Source organism: Heloderma suspectum, chromosome Z (genome assembly GCF_057233095.1).
Source record: "Heloderma suspectum isolate Gila_16-S chromosome Z, 16-S_ref, whole genome shotgun sequence".
NCBI lineage: Eukaryota > Metazoa > Chordata > Lepidosauria > Squamata > Helodermatidae > Heloderma > Heloderma suspectum.
The window spans coordinates 1,733,116-1,743,538 of record NC_139476.1 but is presented as its reverse complement, the minus strand read 5'-3'; positions in this window follow the sequence as shown (position 1 = coordinate 1,743,538).

Genomic DNA, 10,423 nt, shown 5'->3' with positions numbered 1-10,423 from the left:
AAGAAAGACCACTTAATTCAGAACTCCAGAATCCAGGGGGAAATTTCACAGACCTGCAGAAGCCTTCCTATGTGGGACTCAGTCCTGTTGAATGCAGTGGGACTTTTCCCCACTGCTTGCTTGCTTGCTTCTCTGAAATAAAAGCATCTAACTTAAGCACATTTATTATTTGGCTTCAGAACTATGTGTCCCCCCCCCCCCCCATCTACAAATTTAATCAATTACTTAACTGAATAATTGACTGTAACTCAAAGCTGGCATTGACTACCATGTGCAACCCATATGCATATTTACTCAGACGTAAGCCCCACCATGTTCACTGTGGCTTACTGCTAGGGTCCATCTAGTCTAGCATTCTGTTCACACACTGGCCAACTAGCTGTCGACCAGGAACCCACAACCAGGGCATGAGTACAACAGCACCCTCTCACCCATGTTCCCCAGCAACTGGTGTACAGAGGCACACTGCCTCTGATACTGGAGGTAGCATGTAGCCTCAGGACCAGTAGCCATTGATAGACTTCTCCTCCAGGAATTTGTCTAATCCCTTTTTAAAGCCACCCAAATTGGTGGCCACAATACCTTTTGATTAGTAGCGCCAGGAGCAATAATGGACTAGGTGATTTTAGACCCTGAACTTAATGCTCTTTGTCTTCAGACGGCCAAAAATGTTTAATCAGAGCTGCCAAAGAGAGAGTTTCTGAGCACATGCACAATTTTAAATTGAGAGCCAGTGTGGTGTAGTGGCTAGAGTGCTGGACTGAGAGTCGGGAGATCCGGGTTCGAGTCCCCACTCGGCCATGGGAGCTCACTGGGTGACTTTGGGCCAGTCACAGACTCTCAGCCCAACCCACCTCACAGGGTTGTTGTTGTGAGGATAAAATGGATGAGGAAGATTATGTACGCCGCCTTGAGTTCCTTGGAGGAAAAAAGGCGGGATATAAATGTAATAAATAAATTTTCCACTTGCTTAACTCATCATGGCACTGCCATGACTACAGGAATAAAGTTTGTTTGCTTCTGTTACTGTGATGCTAAAAACATTCACTCGGGAGTAATCACCATTTGCTGTAGAAAGGCGCTCATAGATTTTTAAAGTAAACCTAGTAAAATGAGCATTTATCGCCCCATACATAGCCAGCTGTCGGCTAACTATAAAATGCCTTTAAAAAGCCAATGAGAGCCAGTGTGCATAATGGTTGGAGTGTTGGGGCAGGACCGGGAAGATCTGGGTGCAAGTCCCCACTCATCCATGAAGCTCATTAGGTGACTTTGGGCCGGTTGCTGACTCTCAGCCCTAACCTACCTCACAGGGTTGTTGTCCGGGTGAAATAGAGAGGAGGATCTTGTAAGCCACCTTGGCTTCTCTGGAGGAAAAATGGCAGGATAAATAAATAAATAAATAAATGGACAACGGATGCTGTGACAACCAGCCTCATCCTTAGTGCACATTTAGCATGATATAAGAGTCAGACGGGAGCCAGGAGAACATCTAGTCCACCCTCTTCTCTATGTAGGTTCTACAATGCAGGGTGCAGGACTGCATGCCTGAGAGATGGCCATCCACCCTCTGCTTAAATCCCTCCAGCGAAGGAGACCCTACCACTTCCTGGGGTGGCCTGTCCCACTGCCGAACAGGACTTCCTTCTGAGACAACCCACAAAGGAAAAGCGCTGAGAAGATGCCATGAATTGGGCAAAGGCCATATTTAGTATATGTCAGACCACCCACAGGCAATTCGAGCTGCAGTGGTGGGGAAAGGCAGATCTCAGAAGATTAAATTCAGACACAGAAGGAGAATGAGAGATCAGGGCAAACTGAGAATCTTGCACGCAAGTAAAAAAGATATAATAAGGTTTATAAAATGCTGGAAAACACTTACAAAATGTGGCATAACATTGCACAGCAAAAGGCACAAGAAAAAATTAGTAATGCGGTCTGTGAAGGAAGGGAGTCTGGGAGTTTGCCCCCAAACACCCTACTTCCTGCCGTGTGGGCAGCAGGCAAACAGATTACCCAGTAGACTGCCACCACCCCTTAACATCCAAACCCAGCCCGAGCCAGGGGATACTCAGACCTTCCAGGACACACTTGGGGCACAGAAATAAGGTCCAAGCTGTCACCCTGTATTTCACACCCCAAGCCCTGAATTCTAAACAGCAGCAAGACCAAAATAGAAGACTCTGAATTCAGTACAAAGGCGTAAGTGGATTAAAGCACATACAAACTCTGAAATAGATGTGAAGATCATCCCAGAGTGCAGGACACGGAATAATGGGCTCCAGTTACAGGAAGCCAGATTCCGGCTCAACATCAGGGAAAACTTGCTGACTGCTGGAGCAATACAACACTGGAACCTATGACCTGGGGAGGTGGTGGGCTCTCCCACACTGGAGGCAGTCAAGACGAGGCTGGACAGCCACCTGTCAGGGATGCTCTGACTTGGATTCCTGAATTGAGCAGGGGGCTGGACTCGATAGTCTTGTAGGCCCCTTCCAACCCTACTATTCTATGATTCTAAAGTTATTAACAATAAGAAAGAGGGAAAGGGGTATAAAAGGTACACAAATCTCAGAGGGAATCAGAGAGAACCCAAAGCAATTAGAGAAAACCTTTAAAACATCAGAGAAACCTTTCAAAGCAATGCTGCAGGCAAAACCAATAAAGTACTGCTTATCCTATCCTTTACTGAAGTAAGGGGTCTTCCTTTAGGACAGGATCCAAAAGTTCCCAGGCCAAAAAGCCAGTTAGGAGTTGAAGACTGAAGATCAAAATGAAGACCAGATTGAAAATGAAGTCCAAAGACCAGTCCTGAAGACAAAGACCAAACACTGAAGACCGAACAGCAAGACCACCCCTCCTAGTTTTATACCACCACCACCACCAGGCCCTTGAGATGTGTGAGACAAGCTTCCATAGCCCATCACTGTCAGGCTGGATAACTATCTCAGCTTCCAGGAGGGGAGGGAGAAGTGAAAAGCTCTCGCCGCAACTCAGCTGAAATCAGTCTGTCTAATTTTGGCAGAAATGCAGCTCTGACCTTGAAGTCCTGGAGACTACAAAGCTTTATGGCGATGCACACAGGTGGCTTCAACGTGTTCCTGCCAGGCCAGCAGCTAAATCTCAGAAAGAAAAATGGATTTCGTGACACGATCCATAAAACACTATAAAAACATTGATAAGACAGTGTAAAGACATTGCTAAAATTATACAGCAAAAGGTGCGGATAAACATCGATTTTTCAGCCAACTACTTAAAAATATGCAAGGGTTATAAGGACAGGCAAAACGTCTCTCTATTCCTGTTCCAAGCATTACAGCATGAAGTTACAAAGGCAGTCTGCAGAATTTAACGTTGTTGTTTGCTAAATGCATTTCGACTACCTAGTCAGTGGCAGGTTTACAAGGCTTCAAATGTCTCCTTCAGCATGGGTCCAAAGCATCCAATTTCAAAAATGGTATCACTCATACATATGCAGGGGGGGGGTTGTTAATATTGTTATTAACTTATTAATCAAATAATATTGGTTCTCTATCTTACTCATCTTTCCCCGTCGTTTACAAAAATCCCACTAAGGTTGCTTCCAATAAAGCTCGCCGTATAGTTCGAGTGGATGCTGCGAGGTTCTTCTCCACTCAGACCAGGATGGTCTGAATAAAAAAATCCTTATTCAGAGTTGAAGCAGCCGAGAGGGCTTTCCCAACTGCCTGTCATCCCACAGACCCTCCTCCTGTAAGGATGGACTTGAGGCTTTTGCTGTGGCTAATGAATGCAAGGGCAAAAGATAACTCCTTTCCTCCTCCTCTTCCATTCCCCCCTTCCCCCAGCATGCATTTATCTTTGCAGCGATGCACCCTGAAAGCAGGTGAGGCGGGGATGCTTACAGCCCCTAGCAAAAGGGGGACAGACAGAATCACAGCTGTCTCGCAAAAGCTGGCAGAGCTGCAGGCAGTTCCAGCCAGGGCATCTTCAGGCTAGCTTTTCTTTCTTCCTCCCCCCACCCTTCTCTCACCACCCTTGCCATCTTGATGAGCTGACGGGGGACGGATAGATGAGGTGAGATTCTCTGGTTTCGTCTTAGATCTCATCATTTTTGGGAGTGGGGGGGGGGCTGGAAGCGGCGGGGGGGGATGTTTTTTTCCTGCAATGTAGCTCTGCGTGCGCCAGCGAAGGAGGGATAAAAATGGCTAAGAGCTTCTGTCTGTTCCGCACAGGAAAGGAGCTCAGCCAGATTTGCCAAACGCCGAAAGAGGATTGCAAGATGGAGAGAAAGAAGGGAAGGGAAAAAGGATCCAGTAGGCCAGAGAAAGAGGGTTGCTCTTAGGCATGTCTGCAATTGTGTGTGACTGATATTGGCATGGGAAGAATTGACTTTGGAGGAGCGGGGAGGTTGTTGTTGCTAAAAAAAGAAGGGTCCACCATCAGGTGAATGCTTTTACAGTTGCAGGAAGAAACCTTTGCTGAATCCACAAAGAGAGCCATCATTGGGAGGGGGGAAGGGAATCCCCTCCCCGCTCTTTGTCTACCCCCCTTCATGATTTGGGGGACAGCAAAATCCAAGGAAGGTCAGAATAGTCCAAGGAGATGGTCTGGGCACTTTTGGATGCATGTTTCCCTGCGTGCGCGTGTGTGTTTCGCAAGGTAGTCAAGCCTGAATTCTCACACACAACATCTGGCGAGGGTTTTGCACGTGTGGAAGCAGCTTCCTTCACAGACCCCTCAAACAGAATTTTCCTATCATCAGGCACTGTACAGTCATAGCCTATGTGCGGCCTGTTTTATTTTTATTTGTTAATTTGATTTAGGGGTTTAGACTCTGTCCTTTGACAAGTTCCCTGGGGCAGCTTACCTCCCTGCCCCCCCCCCCCCCCCAAGCTTGCAAGTTGTTGAGGGATGAGTCAGACAGCTGACACTGGGTCTTCAAGGAACTCTGTGGGCTTCCAGATCTCATGGTTTTTGGCAGGAATCAAATCAACCAGGTTTCCCCTTCCCCAGGTATGGCCGTTGTGTGCTATGCTTTTATTCTCAGCCCTCAAGGGCATGGGGTCCTTTTGTACTTGAAAGTAACATTAGACAGTTCTGATTTTGCTTCTCAGCGAAAGACTGAGATAGCTCCCCATCTACAGTGTGTTTTGTTCCCTTACCTGCAAATGTGAATCCGTTCTTGGGTGGAGAGAGGTTCAAACAGGCCTGATACAGTCTATAGAACAAGCAAGACCTGCACGGTGTGTTTCTGTTCAATGTGCTAGCCGGCCATGCCGACTCCACTCCATTCCGTTGCCGCTCCCACCTGGTTTTCTGGTTTGTTCCCTCCCTGACACTCCATCAGTATTTCTTGGCCACTGAACATATTCAGTCCTCATCAGGCTCTCCCCCAACTTACAGCCCCCCTCATTTGTCATACCTCTGCAAACATTGGGGCTTCCCCGTATCTGCGGATACCTCCCTACTGTGCGTGCGCAGTAATGTAGCGGCAATTCAGAAGTGCAGGGTCCCTCCGTGACAGTCACAGCCACGCCCCCTTCTAAGATTATACAACCTTATAAGAGATACAGCCTTCGACCGGGATCCAAATCAGTGCAGCTGAGAGTAAAGCGGGGGTATTCCAACTGGATGTCTGAGAAAAAAATGCAGGGGTGTTAAAATCTTTTTCTCCCACTCACTCACTTACAAACATTTTAGCTTGTCAAAATACGATACTCTATGGAAGCTTCACCCTCTCAACTCAGCCCTCATGGACAGACCCCTTCTCATTTAAACAGCCCCCTTGCACACTCCCTTAGCACCCCAACATTACCCATTAGCCTTCCCTAAGCACCTTCATTATGTCTTCCCCTTCCCCTGCCAACAGAAACATCTACACACCCACCTGGATTGAAACACACACACGCGCGCACACACACTGGTGTAGTGGTAAATTTGGAAATGCAGGAGCTTATTGTGACAGTCTCCAAGGGCAGCCCAAAAATTTCAGGCAGCTGTGTCGATCCATATCAGCACACCAGTTCTAGGCGTTTTCCTCTCCACCAGGAGCACGTCTTTGGTAAAGTGAATAGGTCTTAACTGCCCATTCCAGACCAAGTCATCCCAAAGACTTTGCCTTCCGACATGGAACAATATATTGTTGCTTGGAAAATTCATTCCCCCACAGCAACAGTGAGGATCGCAGCTAAGCTCAGAGGGAACAGGGAATTCTGAGGGGGGTGGCAGATGACATCAGAGTCCCTGCTGATGAAAAAGCACCGGGGCTGCGTCTCTGCGAGCCCTGCCTCCACTACACCAGTGTGCGGGTGTGGTGCTGTTTTGGCAACATAAGCAACGACACTCACACCTTGAGCATTGGAAATAGAAGGAATTGTGCTAAATATTAACACTAGATGCTGTACCTGGTTTCTGTTCCTGGGGATGGACTTTTCTCTGCACTGACTCAGAGAGGATGCTTTTTTCCAGCAGACTCCTGTGTTGGCTGATCTTCATGACATACAGAGACCCCTCAAGGCCTTACCAAATAGCTCCTAAAACAGCCTTTCATTTAAGCACTCACCTGGTTACCATTGTTGTTTATTTGGTCAGTCGCTTCCGACTCTTCGTGCCTTCATGGACCAGCCCACACCAGAGCTTCCTGTCGGCCGTCGCCACCCCCAGCTCCCCCAAGGTCAAGTCCGTCACCTCCAGAATATCATCCATCCATCCTGCCCTTGGTCGGCCCCTCTTCCTTTGGCCTTCCACTATCCCTAGCATCAGCATCTTCTCCAGGGTATCCTGTCTTCTCATTATGTGGCCAAAGTACTGCAGTTTTGCCTTTAATGTCATTCCCTCAAGTGAGCAGTCTGGCTTCATTTCCTGGAGTATGGACTGGTTTGATCTTCTTGCAGTCCAAGGCACTCTCAGAATTTTCCTCCAGCACCACACTTCAAAACCATCTATCTTCCTTCGCTCAGCCCTCCTTATGGTCCAGCTCTCGCAGCCATAGGTTACTACGGGGAATACCATTGCTTTAACTATCCGGACCTTTGTTGTCAGTGTGATGTCTCTGCTCTTCACTATTTGATCAAGATTTGTCATTGCTGTCCTCCCAAGAAGTAAACGTCTTCTGATTTCCTGGCCGCAGTCAGCATCTGCAGTAATCTTTGCGCCTAGAAAGACAAAGTCTGTCACTGCCTCCATTTTTTTCTCCCTCTATTTGCCATTTCTCAATCAAGCTGGTTGCCATAATCTTGGTTTTTTTGAGGTTTAACTGCAACCCAGCTTTTACACTTTCTTCTTTCACCTTCGTTATGAGGTTCCTCAGCTCCTCCTCACTTTCAGCCATCAAAGTGGTATCATCTGCATATCTGAGATTGTTAATGTTTCTTCCAGCGATTTTAACTCCAGCCTTGGCTTCAAGCCCAGCACATCACATGATGTGTTTTGCGTATAGGTTGAATAGGTAGGGTGAGAGTATACAACCCTGCCGTACTCCTTTCCCAATCTTAAACCAGTCCGTTGTTCCGTGGTCTGTTCTTACCGTTGCTACTTGGTCGTTATACAGATTCCTCAGGAGGCAGACAAGATGACTTGGTATCCCCATATCACCAAGAACTTGCCACAATTTGTGATGATCCACACAGCCAAAGGCTTTAGAATAGTCAATACAGCAGAAATAGATGTTTTTCTGAAACTCCCTGGCTTTCTCCATTATCCAGCGGATATTGGCAATTTGGTGTCTAGTTCCTCTGCCTTTTCTAAACCCAGCTTGTACATCTGGCAATTCTCGTTCCATGAATTGCTGGAGTCTACCTTGCAAGATCTTGAGCATTACCTTACTGGCATGTGAAATAAGTGCCACTGTTCGATAGTTTGAACATTCTTTGGTGCTTCCCTTTTTTGGTATGGGGATATAGGTTGATTTTTTTCCAATCTGTTGGCCATTCTTGTGTTTTCCAAATTTGCTGGCATATGGCATGCATCACCTTGACAGCATCATCTTGCAAGATTTTAAACAGTTCAGCTGGGATACCGTCATCTCCTGCTGCCTTGTTATTAGCATTGCTTCTTAAGGCCCATCAACCTCACTCTTCAGGATGTCTGGCTCCAGCTCACTGACCACGCCGTCAAATCTATCCCTGATATTATTATCCTTCCTATACAGATCTTCCGTATATTCTTGCCACCTTTTCTTGCTCTCTTCTGCTTCAGTTAGGTCCTTGCCATCTTTGTTTTTGATCATACCCATTTTTGCCTGGAATTTACCTCCGATGTTTCTAATTTTCTGGAAGAGGTCTCTTGTCCTTCCTATTCTATTATCTTCTTCCGCTTCCGCGCATTGCTTGTTTAAAAATAATTCCTTATGTCTTCTGGCTAACCTCTGGAATTTTGCATTTAATTGGGCATATCTCCCCCTATTACTGTTGCCTTTTGCTTTCCTTCTTTCTTGGGCTGCTTCCAGTGTCTCAGCAGACAGCCATCTTGCCTTCTTGGTTTTCTTTTTCTTTGGGACGTTTTTTGTTGCTACCTCCTGAACAATGTTGCGAACTTCTGTCCATAGTTCTTCCAGGACCCTATCTACTAAATCTAGTCCCTTAAATCTATCCTTCACCTCCACTGCGTATTCATTAGGAATATTCGTGAGCTCATCTCTAACTGCTCTGTGGGTCTTCCCTATTCTCTTTAGTCTGATTCTAAATTGTGCAATAAGAAGTTTGTGATCTGAACTACAATCAGCTCCAGGTCTTGTTTTTACCAACTGCATAGATGTCCGCCACCTTTGGCTACAAAGGATGTAGTCAATCTGATTTCGGTGTTGACCATCTGGTGAAGTCCATGTATGAAGTCATCTCTTAGGTTGTTGGAAGAGAGTGTTTGTTATGCACAGTGAGTTGTCTTGGCAAAATTCTATCAGCCCACGTCCCGCTTCATTTTGTTCTCCCAGACCATGCTTGCCTGTAATTCCAGGTGTCGTTTGACTACCCACCTTAGCATTCCAGTCTCCTGTAATGAAAACAACATCTTTGTTTGGCATACTATCCAGTAGGTGCTGCAGATCCTCATAGAACTGATCTATTTCTGCTGCTTCAGCATCTGTGGTTGGGGCGTATATTTGGATCACTGTGATGTTGAATGGCTTACCCTGAATTCGAATTGAGATCATTCTGTCATTTTTTGGATTGTATCCAAGCACTGCTTTAGCCACTTTATTATTAATTATGAAGGCTACTCCACTTCTTCTGTGCTCCTCTTGTCCACAGTAGTAGATCTGGTGGTCATTTGATGTGAGGTGGCCCGTTCCAGTCCATTTCAGTTCACTGACACCCAAAATGTCTATATTTAATCTTGACATCTCCCCAATAACCACATCCAATTTGCCCTGGCTCATAGATCTTACATTCCAGGTTCCTATGGTGTGTTGATCTTTAGAACATCGGATTCGTCATTCACCACCAGCACCATCGGCCTCTAGCCGTCCTTTCGGCTTTGAGGTAGCTGCGTCATCACATCTGGGGCCAGTTGAACTTAAATGTTCCTCCCCAGTAGCATTTTAACCATCTTCCGATGGTATACCGACATATCTCTGGTTGTACTGATCCATTTAGTTTTCATGGCAAGAATACTGGGGTGGGTTGCCGTTTCCTTCCCCAGGGATCGTATTTAGTCTGACCTCTCTGCCATGACCTTCCCGTCTTGGGTGTCCTTTCACGGTTTAGCTCATGACATCATTGAGGTGCTCGAGCTCCAGCACCACGACAAGGTAACGATCTGGTCACCATAGGCTATCAGAAATCACATGCAGGTGAGTGAGGAAGCTGGGAGAGGAGGACAGCAGCATTTCACCGCTCCTCTGGGCCCAGCATAGAAACCAAGCTGGCTGCCAAAGGATAGTCGCCTCCTGCTCAGCAATGGTCTTAGGCCCAGCTGTGGTTCTTTGCCCCTCCTCTGCCAGCCCCAGGCAGGCTAGTAACTTTTGCAGGCTTCTTTATGAGGCTGCCCAATAAGTGGCAGTTAAGAGGCCAGCTGTCCAGTGTGAGCCCTTGAGTTTGAATCCATTTGTTGTTGTTCAGTCGTTCAGTCCTGACCGACTCTTCGTGACCCCATGGACCAGAGCACGCCAGGCCTTCCTGTCCTGCGCTCTCTCCCGGAGCGTGCTGAAGTCCATATTCATTGCATCGGTGATGCTGTCTAGCCATCTCATCCTCTGCCGTCCCCTTCTCCTTTTGCCTTCAGTCTTTCCCAGCATCAGGGTCTTTTCCAGAGAGTTTTCTCTTCGCATTAGGGGGCCAAAATATTTGAGCTTCAGCTTCAGTCTCTATCCTTCCAAGGAGCAGTTCTCTTTTTTCAGCCTCAGTTCCCTTGCTATAAAATGGGAAACAGCTACAGCTTCATGGCAAAGCGAGACTTTGGTATGCTGGTCTCCCCCTCTCCAAGAACACTTTCACAGGAGGCTTTT